The sequence below is a fragment of the Schistocerca gregaria genome, chromosome 5 (assembly GCF_023897955.1).
Source record: "Schistocerca gregaria isolate iqSchGreg1 chromosome 5, iqSchGreg1.2, whole genome shotgun sequence".
Lineage (NCBI taxonomy): Eukaryota > Metazoa > Arthropoda > Insecta > Orthoptera > Acrididae > Schistocerca > Schistocerca gregaria.
In genome coordinates this window covers 542,821,379-542,830,573 of record NC_064924.1, presented here as the reverse complement: position 1 = coordinate 542,830,573, position 9,195 = coordinate 542,821,379, and positions in this window count along the sequence as shown.

Here is a 9,195-nt window from a genome sequence, read left to right as displayed (position 1 = left end):
AATTGAGGAGCTAATCTGCAAGGTCATGGAATGTGTCAGTACATGAAATTAAAACATAAATGTAATAACAGATAAAAATAAATGTTTGTGAACCCAAAAAAAAGCCAGTCCATAAGTTTAAGTAAACACAGTCAACAATACAACAAGAATCAGCTTAATTTTTCAAGGAACAGAATAGAAGGAGTGACTCATGAAAAAACTCATCAGTTTCGATTTGAAAGCACGTGGATTACTGCTAAGATTTTTGAAGTGAATGAAAATAAGCAAAGTAGACTAATTTTTGTGTCAAACAATCACTCACTTCAGATACTGTTAGAATAGTAAAAATGGCAGCATTAAGTCTTTGAACAAGATCCTGAACATGGACTTTCCACGACAGTGTACTATCTACCTGAACAGCTAGAAAATTGAACTGTTCAATTTCACTAATCATATGCCTATTCTGTAGATTAGATTAGATTAGATTAATACTTGTTCCATAGATCATGAATACAACACTTCATAATGATGTGGAACGTGTCAGGTTAAAGAAAGATGTCTGTACAAGATATTACATTACACAAAATATTGCATGACACTAATGCTTAAGTTAGTTTTTTTTCCCTCCCTTAATTTATATCTAAAAATTCAGCCAATGAGTAGAAGGAGATGTCATCTAGAAATTCTTTTAATTTATTTTTAATTGTTGGTTGACTATCTGTCAGGCTTTTGATGCTGTTTGGTAGGTGACCAAAGACTTTTGTGGCAGAAAAATTTACCCCCTTCTGTGCCGAAGTCAGATTTAACCCTGCATAGTGAAGATCATCCTTTCTCCTGGTGTTATAGCTATGCACACTGCTATTACTCTTGAACTGGGCTGGATTATTAACAACAAATTTCATAAGTGAATATATATACTGTGAGGTTACTGTGAGGATCCCTAGATCCTTAAATAGATGTCTGCAGGATGACCGTGGGTGGACTCCAGCAATTATTCTGATTACACATTTTTGAGCAATGAATACTTTTCTACTCAACAATGAATTACCCCAGAATATGATACCATACGAAAGCAGTGAACGAAAGTAGGCATAGTAAGCTAAGTTACTGAGATTCTTATCACCAAAATTTGCAATAACCCTAATAGCATACGTAGCCGAACTCAGACGTTTCAGCAGACCATCAATGTGTTGCTTCCAGTTTAACCTCTCATCAATGACACACCTAAAAATTTTGAAAATTCTACCTTAGCTACAGACTTCTGTTCAAAGTCTATATTTATTACTGGAGTTGTGCCATATACTGTGCGGAACTGTATATACTGTGTTTTATCAAAATTGAAAGAGAGTCCGTTTGCTGAGAACCACTTAATAATTTTGTGAAAAACATCATTTACAATTACATCACTTAGTTCTTGGTTTTTGGATGTTACCACTATACTTGTATCATCAGCAAAAAGAACTAACTTTGCATCTTCATCAATATGGAATGGTAAGTCATTAATGTACACTCCTGGAAATGGAAAAAAGAACACATTGACACCGGTGTGTCAGACCCACCATACTTGCTCTGGACACTGCGAGAGGGCTGTACAAGCAATGATCACACGCATGACACAGCGGACACATCAGGAAGTGTGGTGTTGGCCGTCAAATAGCGCTAGCTGCGCAGCATTTGTGCACCGCCGCCGTCAGTGTTAGCCAGTTTGCCGTGGCATACGGAGCTCCATCGCAGTCTTTAACACTGGTAGCATGCCGCGACAGCGTGGACGTGAACCGTATGTGCAGTTGACGGACATTGAGCGAGGGCGTATAGTGGGCATGCGGGAGGCCGGGTGGACGTACCGCTGAATTGCTCAACACGTGGGGCGTGAGGTCTCCACAGTACATCGATGTTGTCGCCAGTGGTCAGCGGAAGGTGCACGTGCCCGTCGACCTGGGACCGGACCGCAGCGACGCACGGATGCACGCCAAGACCGTAGGATCCTACGCAGTGCCGTAGGGGACTGCACCGCCACTTCCCAGCAAATTAGGGACACTGTTGCTCCTGGGGTATCAGCGAGGACCATTCGCAACCATCTCCATGAAGCTGGGCTACGGTCCCGCACACCGTTAGGCCATATTCCGCTCACGCCCCAACATCGTGCAGCCCGCCTCCAGTGGTGTCGCGACAGGTGTGAATGAAGGGACGAATGGAGATGTGTCGTCTTCAGCGATGAGGGTCGCTTCTGCCTTGGTGCCAATGATGGTCGTATGCGTGTTTGGTGCCGTGCAGGTGAGCGCCACAATCAGGACTTCATGCGACCGAGGCACACAGGGCCAACACCCGGCATCATGGTGTGGGGAGCGATCTCCTACACTGGCCGTACACCTCTGGTGATCGTCGAGGGGACACTGAATAGTGCACGGTACATCCAAACCGTCATCGAACCCATCGTTCTACCATTCCTAGACCGGCAAGGAAACAAGCTGTTCCAACAGGACAATGCACGTCCGCAAGTATCCCGTGCCACCCAACGTGCTCTAGAAGGTGTAAGTCAACTATCCTGGCCAGCAAGATCTCCGGATCTGTCCCCCATTGAGCATTTTTGGGACTGGATGAAGCGTCGTCTCACGCAGTCTGCATGTCCAGCACGTACGCTGGTCCAACTGAGGCGCCAGGTGGAAATGGCATGGCAAGCCGTTCCACAGGACTACATCCAGCATTTCTACGATTGTCTCCATGGGAGAATAGCAGCCTGCATTGCTGCGAAAGGTGGATATACACTGTACTAGTGCCGACATTGTGCATGCTCTGTTGCCTGTGTCTATGTGCTTGTGGTTCTGTCAGTGTGATCATGTGATGTATCTGACCCCAGGAATGTGTCAATAAAGTTTCCCCTTCCTGGGACAATGAATTCACGGTGTTCTTATTTCAATTTCCAGGAGTGTATATCAAGAACAGTAAAGGACCTAAGACCGAACCCTGTGGGACCCCGTGCTTGATAGCCCCCCAGTTTGAGGAATCAGCTGTTGTATTAACATTACATGAACCACTTAGTTCAACTTTCTGCATTTTTCCAGTTAAGTATGAATTAAACCATTTGTGCACTGCCCCCCTCAAACCACAATGATTTAGCTTATCTAAAAGAATTCCATGATTTACACAGTCAAAGGCCTTTGAGAGATCACAAAAAACACCAGTGGGTGTCTGGTTATTCAGAGCATTTAATATTTGATCAGTGAAAGCGTATATAGCATTTTCTGTTGAAAAGCCTTTCTGAAAAGCAAACTGATATTTTGTTAGTACTTTATTTTGACAAATATGGGAGGCTACTCTTGAATACATTTTTTTCTCAAAAATTTTTGATAGAGCTGTCAGAAGAGAGATTGGGCGATAGTTGTTGACATCTGACGTATCCCCCTTTTCATCAATGGTTTTACAATGGCATATTTCAGTCTATCGGGGAAAACACCCTGCTCCAAAGAGCTATTACATACGTGGCTGAGAATTCTACTTATCTGTGAAATAAAACGTCAGGTTTTGTTGAATTGTATGTTAGAAACGGTAAAAACTCTGTCTTACCGTGATTTAGCATTAGTTTATTTTCTACAACCCATGAAGTTAGGTCATGAACTGCACTATTTGAAACCGAGCCAATGTTGCACACAACACCCTTTACTACCAATCTAGTGTCATCAGCATACAGAAATATTTTAGACTTACCCGTAATACTAGACGGCATATCATTTATATAAATAAGGAACAGGAGTGGCCCCAACACTAATCCCTGTGGCACTCCCCACTTGACAGTGCCCCACTCAGACCCCACATCACAGCCATTCTCAACATTGAGAATAATGACCTTTTGCTGTCTGTTGCTGAAGTAAGAGGTGAATCAATTGTGAGCTACTCCCTGTATTCTGTAATGGTCCAACTTCTGGAGCAATATTTTGTGATCAATACAATCAAATGCCTTAGTTAAATCAAAAAAATATGCCTAGAATTCGAAACCTTTTATTTAACCCATCCAGCACCCCAGAGAGAAAAGAGAACATAGCATTTTCAGTTGTTAAATGAAGCCAAACTGTACATTTGAGAGCAAATCGTATGATATAAAATGATCAATTATCCTTACATACACACACAGCCTTTTCAATAACTTTAGCAAACACTGATGGCTTAGAAATGAGTCTAAAATTATCCCTTTCTCCCTTTTTATAAAGCGGCTTTGCTACTGAGTACTTTAATTGCTCAGGAAACTGTCCATTCCTAAAGGAAAAATTACAAATATTGCTAAATACATGGGTAACAAGTGCAGCACAGTACTTTAATATTCTGCTAGGCATTCCACCATAACCACCAGAGTCCTTATTCTTCAGTGATTTAATTATTGACTCTATCTCCCTCTTGTCTGTATCACAGGGAAGTATTTCAAACATTAATCTCAGAAATGCGTTTGCCAAGAAAGTTTTATGATTCCCTGTAGAAACTAAATTTTTATTTAATTCACCAACAATGCTCAGAAAATTACTGTTAAATACTGTACATATATCTGATTTATCAGTAACAGAAATATTTTTACTGTGAACTGACTTTATATCATCAACCTTGTGCTGCTGACCAGACACTTCCTTCACAATTGACCATATGGTTTTAATTTTATCGTGTGAATTAGCTGTTCTATTCACATACCACATACTCTTGGCCTTCCTAATAACATTTTAAGCACCTTACAATACTGTTTGTAATGGGCTACTGTATCTTGAGTGTGACTACTTCTAACTTTTTGAGTTAATTCCAGCTTTGTTCTATATGATATCCTTATCCCACTAGTCAGCCACCCAGGCTGTCTATTACTGCTAGTACCACATTTAGAATGTTCTAATGGAAAGCAACTCTCAAAGAGCATGAGAAATGTGTTAAAGAAAGCATTGTATTTATCATCTATGTTATCGGCGCTATAAACATCCTGCCACTCTTGTTCCTTGACACAGTTTAAAAAACTCTTCATTGTCGTTGGATTAACTTTCCTACATAGTATGTAATTATATGTGACATTTGTTTGAGTACAAAAGCCTTTTAGTGTTAATATTTGTGCATCATGGTCTGAAAGGCCATTTATCCTTTTACTAATGGAGCCTATCTATTAATGATGAATGAATAAAAATGGCTGTGCTACTGTTCCCTTGCACCCTAGTTGTATAAAACACTGTCTGCATCAGATCATAAGAATTTATGAGATCCACCAACATCCTTTTTCTTGCACCATCATATACAAAATTTTTATTGAAGCCACCACTTATATATAATTTCTGGTACTTCCTACAAAGTGAATCAAGAAACCTCTCTGGCTTGAAGAGAAATGCTGTGAAGTCAGAGTTAGGGGACCTATAAACAGCAACAATTGCACCATCATATACAAAATTTTTATTGAAGTTACCACATATATCTAATTTCTGGTACTTCCTACAAAGTGAATCAAGAAACCTCTCTGGCTTGAAGAGAAATGCTCTGAAGTCAGAGTTAGGGGACCTATAAACAACAACAATTAGAAGTTTAGTTTCACTAAATTCAACTGTCTCTGCACACGTTCAAATATCTGTTCTTATCCAGATAAGATCTGAAGGTTGCTAGAACAGTGCCTCCAACTACAATCTGACTGAGCTTATTTCGAGGGACCTTGTGAGAATGCAGTCAAATGCCTTACTAAGGTCACAATGTGTCACAGCTAAAGATTCTTTTTCCTTAAAACTGTGCTTCATCCTGGCAATCATATCTTGTGCTGCCATTGTTGTATATTTGCATTTCCAGAAGCCATGCTGTACATCTGAGAAGAGTTCATTAACTTCAAAGTAATTTGAGACTTCAGCAAAGATAGTATTTATTGTGATTGGTCTGAAGCTTGCTATCATGCCTGGGTCACCCTTTTTATAAACTGGTACTCTCCTTGCAAGTTTCGTAAAGTCCAGAAATACACCAGCAGGGACACTTTTTAATTACCATAGTTAATGGCTCAGCAATGTCATGGATAATTTTTTTGAGAACTTTTTTCATTGCTTTTTTGTGACTTCTTCTACATCCCTTAAAAGTCTTTTTACCTTTAAATATTTCCTGTAAAACATTTCCTTTGTACTGGGATCTGTTGCTGTTCTGGAGTGATCATGTAATAGCAGTAAAATGCATTTTTTTTCAGTTCAGTAACACAAACTAGTAGGGATCTTGTAGTAGTTGCACACTCCAAAAGCTACTCAAAGATCTGTTGCTGTTCTGGAGTGATCATGTAATAGCAATAAAATGCATTTTTTTCAGTTCAGTAACACAAACAAGTAGGGATTTTGTAGTAGTTGCACACTCCAAAAGCTTTACTAAAAAATCAAGGAACAACCACATCAGAAATTAGTAATTCCAACAACAGACTTGAGACTATATGGAATGTAATGAAGTGAGAGACAGGACAACCGGCCACAGAACAAGATAGCATCATCATTGAATTGAATGGCTGTAAATCATGAGGCATAGTTAATAAATGTTTTCAATAATCATTTCTTAAATATAGTAGAAAGCATAGTGACAAACAGTTCAGGAGAAAAAGTTGAAAAAGTAACTCTCATAAGATTCATATGAATGCATCACCATCATCTCTTTCTGAAATTAAGGAAATTATATACATTCTCTCAAAAGTAGAAGCTCATCTGATTTTGATGGTGTTTCCAGTAGAGTACTAAAGATATGTTCTCACATAATAAGCCTGGTCTTATCCAAAATATGCATTGCATCACTAATTCAAGGCATCTTTCCAGAGAGACTGAAATATGCTGGTGCTAAACCACTCTCTTAAAAAAGTCACAAGAGAGACGTCAACAACTACCAACCTGTTTCACTGTTGTCATCATTTTCCCAAATTTTTGAGAATGTGATGTATTTTAGAATGGTATTATCACTTTAACAACAATTACAAATCAGCACATTACAGTTTGTGTTTCAGAATGGTCGCTGTACTGAGAATTCCATTTGTATGTTTACTCACCTGATTTTACAAGCATTAAGTAATAAAATACAGCCAGCTGCTATTTTCTGTGACCTATCTAAGACATTTTACTGTGTAAATCACAGTATCCTCCTAGATAAATTAACATTTCATGGGACTGATGGTGTAGCCAACCAATGTATAATGTCATACCCAGCCACAAGAATGCAAGAAGTTTTACTTTGTAATTAAAGCAGTGGAAATGGAAATTCCTTGTGGCTAGGGCCTCCCGCCGGGTAGACCGTTTGCTTGATGGATGTCTTTAGAGTTGACGCCACTTTGGCGACTTGCGCATTGTTGCAATGAAATAATGATGATAAGGACAATACAGCACCAATTTCTTGAGTGGAGAAAATCTCCAACCCAGCTGGGAATCGAACCCAGGCCGTTAGGTATGACATTCTGCCACTCTGACCACTCAGCTACCAGGGGCGGACATTCAAGCAATGTAGTCCAGGGAACTAATTCTGACTGGAGAGAAATCACATATGGGGTTCCCCAAGGCTCTACCTTACGTCCACTGTTGTTCCTCATGTATGTACATGATCTTCCTCAATATAAAGCAAAGAGAATTAGTTCTTTCTGCAGATTACACTAGTAATATAAACAATCCAAGCATACCTACAGAAACAGAGGAAATGGTAAACAATGTTCTTCAAAGCATCGTTAACTGATTTTCTGTGAATGGTCTCACCTTCAATTTTAAAATCACACAGAATATTCAATTCGGTACATGCAGAGGTACAACACCAGTGGTGAGTGTAACACATGGTGGGGGAATAATAAATATAGGGGAAACTTCAAAATTCTTATGGATTCATATTGATGAGAATTTAAACTGAAAATAGCATATTTTTGAACTTCTAAAACAAATTACCAAATGGTGAATAAGCCTGATCTAAAAATTTATTGTTAACAGATTAACTCAAGGATATCTCAGTGTTATGCATTTCTGAGCACTGGCTTACCCAGAATAAAGCCAGAATACAAAAGTAAACAAATTCATTTTTGCTGCTTACTACTGCAGGAAAAACAGCAAACAGGGTGAGATAGCAGTTTACACAAAGGAAAATGAAGATTTTATTACCCTACCTGACTTAACTAGAACAAATTTCAAAAAGGATTATGCAATTGCATCTCAGCTCAGTTCAACCTGGTTATTGCTACAGTTTACCAATCACCATCTGGAAATTTTGACCTTTTCTGAAACAAAATGGAGGTATTGCTACATAAACTAAATAAAATGGATTGTGAGTTGATAATCTGTTGTGACTTCAGTATTTATTTCCTCACAAATAGTGGGAACAGGGAGACTCTTTTGAACCTTGCAACATCCTATAATTTAAAGGCTAAAGTAAAAGCCGCTACCTCAGTAACATAAACTTCTCAAATAGCTGTAGATCAGTTTCTAGTCAAGAAGAGTTTACTCAACACTTCACTAAAAATTTTCAATGCTTGCTCAAATATTAAACTTAAAAGTAAAAGGCAGTATTATTAACAACATGTCTTTCAGAACTGCATGTAGAAGTTATAATCAGGATAATGTAAACTACTTCAAAAACTTGTTACAGAAAGAAAAATGGCCAGAAGTGTACAAAATGAACATAATGAATGAAAAATTCAACACTTTCATTGATACATAAACCCATTTCTTTGAAATTGCATTCCCACTGGAAACATTAGCCATAGAGGGGAGCTCTTGAACAAACAGGTGGATCATAAGGGGAAGAAGTGTTTCATGCCAGAAGAAAGGACTGCTCCATGAAATATGCAACTCAAAAAATTCCTCATGTGAAATACGTGCATACTATAAAAAATACTCCAAATATTAAGAATGGTAATAGAAGCAGCAAAAATAATGCATAATGATGAATACATTTATAATTCAGCTAATAAATCAAAGGCTATGTGGAGTGTTATAAAAAAAGAATCTGGAGATCACAGACAATATTACACTATCATACAAAAATAAAAAGTTGCAAACCCCTTAGAAGTAGCCAACATATTTAACAATTTTTTTCACAGATGTTTCTGATAGTATGTTACAATCAAACTTTAAGAGCACCCTGCAAATGAATATGAAATAAGTGCTTGTAGAGGATCAATGTACATCAGTACTGTTTCACAAGATGAAGTAGCTAAAGAATGAAAGGACTAAAAAATTCCTACTCTGCAGGCATTGATCATATACCTGCAACAATACTGCA